This window comes from Lactuca sativa, chromosome 3, assembly GCF_002870075.4.
Source record: "Lactuca sativa cultivar Salinas chromosome 3, Lsat_Salinas_v11, whole genome shotgun sequence".
NCBI lineage: Eukaryota > Viridiplantae > Streptophyta > Magnoliopsida > Asterales > Asteraceae > Lactuca > Lactuca sativa.
In genome coordinates, this window is record NC_056625.2 from 8561040 (window position 1) to 8565034 (window position 3995).

Consider the following 3995-nt stretch of genomic DNA (forward strand, 5'->3'; position numbering starts at 1 on the left):
ATTGAGGTTCAGGGTTGTAAATAATGGGAAAAGTCAAGGGTAGAAAACAAGTACTATCGATTACTGGGAATTAACTATTTTAGTATTTTTTTTTTCTCAACTATATATTGCAACTAAACAAGAATCACAAAATCATGCCTTCAACTATTGTTCAATATACAGATGTTACCTCTTGGTTTTCCTTTTGAACAACTATAGCCCTTTATATTTTAGCACTATCTTCATCGAATTATATAGTTTTGTCATTGACAATTATTTGTTTACTTGAACATTAAGCTTTTATTTACGGACAAGTTTCATGAGAACAAAGTCATTCCTTTTCGATGTTATCTTGATGAATTTAAAATGCCCTTTGTACAATTTACATTTCCATCTTTCTATGTCAAATTCCTATTATTGGGAGAAAGTATAAATATTTGGTCAATCATAACATATAATAGACTAATTATGTCAATGATAAAACTTTGTATAAGAGACTATCCATAAGGAGAATAAGATGTTAGAATGGAGATTTGGCAAGATATCATATTAAGATGGTTGAGGTAGAATTTATGGGAATATAAGTGTAAAGTAGATATTCCAAATTTAGAAATTCTATCTTAATCGATATCGAAGCATCTATCCACGTCAATATTTCTCAACTTTTTATTATTGTTGGCTTGTTGTAGTACATGTCATAAATTAATTTTTGTTATGTGTTAATTATATGTTCATTGTCGGTGATTTATTTGTTCTTGTGGCAATTTTACATTTGTCAAAAGTTGTTTATTTGTTCTTGTGGCAATTTTACATTTGTCAAAAGTTGTTTATTTGTTCTTGTGGCAATTTTATATTTGTCAAAAGTTGTTCATGGTTAGGTACAAAGGATGTCAAAAGTTCTTGTTGGTAATTATGTGTTTTTTGTTGAATGAATGTGTACCATGTGTTTGAACTTTTACAAAATTTTGTTTGTGTTTATCAATCATTAAAATGATCAAAATTTATGGTTTTATAATAAAATAATATATTTTATACAAGTATTATAAAAATATATTGTTTTTAAAAAAAATGTCACCCTCATTGCCTAGAAAATTGAGAATTTTATTTATTTGTGAAGTTTTGAATTTCATTAATTAAAAAAACGTTGTGGAAAATATTTATGGAAATCGATTTTTGTAAATGTGTGATTATTTTGTCATAAATATTTAAAAAAAAAAATTATCATTAATTTAACTATTTTAATGTGTTGAAACAACACAAATATCACGGGGCTAAGATGTAAATATTGAAAAGACCAAGTGGCAAAGGGTGAAGAAGGCTCAAATCTCGAAAGACGCTAACCGTCGTCGAGTTCTTTTCGAACCAAAACCCAAAGAGGCGTCGCGATTATGACAAAAAAATATTAGATTCTTTTTTGGAAAAATAAATATTAAATTAAATTATCTAATTGACTGGAAAAAAAAAATGTGCTGCTAATTACATTATTGCCCTTTGGGTGTGCAATACAGTATTTGTTGGGTGCACGTTTACGTTTATATGTACTTGTTGAATTGGGTGTTATACCGATGGTTTGATTAGCTCTACAATATCCATTGGAAGTTGTACAAACCTCATTTTATACACCTACTACTACTATTATTCACATGCTTTTTCCCGTACAACATTGAATAATTCTTTTGGATGGACAACAGCTCATTTTTTTTTATATTTAGGGGTGTTTGGCTTTAGGCCTGACAATCGTGTCGTGTTCGGGTTGGCGTGTCGCGGGTTAACGGGTTCGCGGGTCAAAATATGCAAACCCAAACACGACCCATTTAAATATACAGGTCACGGGTTGGCGGGTTTGGAAAATAAACTCATATATGACCCACCTACCCATTTATTTATACGGGTTCACAAGTTGGTGGGTTCGTGGGTCAGATTTGGGTTTGTGGGTCCAAATTTTAGATATTTAAGTCTTAAACATCCAAATGAAAATTAAAAACATTCATAAAAACATGTTACAGACTTATCCTTATAGGTTACAACTTATGACCTTAGACCATCCACCACAAGTAATAATGTCAAAACAATCAAATGGTCTATGAATAAATGATATATATTATATAATACTTATTAAATATTAATACTTGATACATACATACATTTAAAAATATAATTATTTTTTTTATTAAGAATATAAACGGGTTGGCGGGTCAACCCGTTTATTTTTTGAGAAACTCATATATGACCCGTTTAATAAATGGGTTGGCGGGTTGACGGGTTAGCGGGTTTGCGGGTTGAAAAACTCAACCCAAACTCATTTATTTCGTATCGTGTCGCGTGTCGTGTCGAGAATTGCCAGCCATATTTGGCTTGGTTTTTAGGATTAGAAAAGTCATATTAGGAAAAGTTGCCAAAAGTTAGGTTTACTGACTTTTTCAAAAAGTTCATTTTTCTTATATTTAAAAGTAGTTTTTACAATATTTGTTGCTTTTACTATACATTTTTTAGCTTTTTATTTTTTCCTAAAAGCTAAAAGATATTTTAAAGGATAAAACAAACACCCCCTTAGATTGATGGGTTTTTTTAGGAAAATGAGGCATTAGCCCGATAATATATTGTGTATTTGTTCATTCAGTCTCTAAACTTGTTTTCGTGCTTTATGATGGGAATAAAGAGGTAATCTAGTTTGTCGGTTGCCCCTTTGCCAAATAGACACTTGTTGGCTTTGAAAAGTCTAAAAGGACCGTTAGAAGGGGAATCGGTGACAGTTGGGGAGAAAGACGATCCTAATAAGGGTTGTATCTGATGAGTTAGACGGTGGCGGGTTGTTGTAGCTACCACCACAACAACGATCATGTCACTTTACGACCTCCCACCTCTACATATTAACCTTCAACAATTGGATCATAAACAATCATTTTTATCGAGAAAAGAAAATCATTGAATCTTGGTCCAATAGTTATGACGAAGGATAACTTAACTTATATCTCCATCCTAACCCAAATTGATACCAATTGCACTAAAACAGTAGTAATAGAATTCATCAAGCCTCAAATTCGAATGATATCTAGCAATAATATGTACTGACAGAACTTCAATAACAAAAGCAAACCAAATCAATAGAGAACATATCTAAATCCCCCAATAAAAGAATTACAGATCAACAACTTACTCCTTGTTCTTCAACTTCTCAATTCGTTGATGGAGGTGGTCAACACGAACAACAAGCTTCGTAATAGAGTACAATATCCAGTAGAAGACGAGCGATGACTATTCATGATCGATTTCTAGTGGCGGAGATGCTCCGATGGCAAGCAGTTATGAAATTCACAGTTGGGCATCAATTCGTACTTCTAATAGATGTTTGCTAGCAAAAAGAGACAAACGGGTACAACAGGAAGGAACGGTTTAAGAGGCTAATTGCAACAATGATAAGACCTTTCCTGAGTGCATCAAGGTCCGGGAGGGTTAGGAGGATGATCACGACGGCTTCGACTGAGGCAACGTAGCATAGAACCACCCATTTCAATGTTGTTTTTATTGATTTCTTCATATTGAAGAAATCAGAGGAATTAGGGGGTGAAGAAGTAGGTAGATTAAGGGTTAACTGATATAAAGTTAAAACATGTGGCATTAGTATGATTGTGAGATTCACAGTTAGGCATTGTTTCATACTTCCAAAATACATGTGGTATTATTTACATGTTATTAGAGGTAAAAGACTAAAAGAGCATGTCATAACCCACTTTATTTCGTCATAAAGCACAGAAATAGGTTTAGGGACTGAATGGGAAAATGTGCAATACATTGTATAGCTAATGTGTCATTTTCCTTATTTTTTATACATTTATATTTTATATTTAGTTTGACGGGATCAGGTATGAATATAGGACGATTTGGGTTGGTTTCGACCTACAACCGAACACAAACCTATAATATCAGTTTCCATATGTTTAAAGCCCATCTCAACACCCAAATTGATGGGTTCAGTTTCCTTGATTTTCTTGGTACGGTTTAAGGTTTAAACCCAA

At 32.5% G+C, this 3995-nt stretch overlaps 1 pseudogene; it reads right to left on the minus strand.

Annotated features, from left to right (window-relative positions):
* Window positions 1-3132: 3132 nt before the first annotated feature.
* LOC111920863 (uncharacterized) lies at window positions 3133-3598 on the minus strand (annotated as a pseudogene).
* Between the last annotated feature and the right edge of the window lie 397 nt (window positions 3599-3995).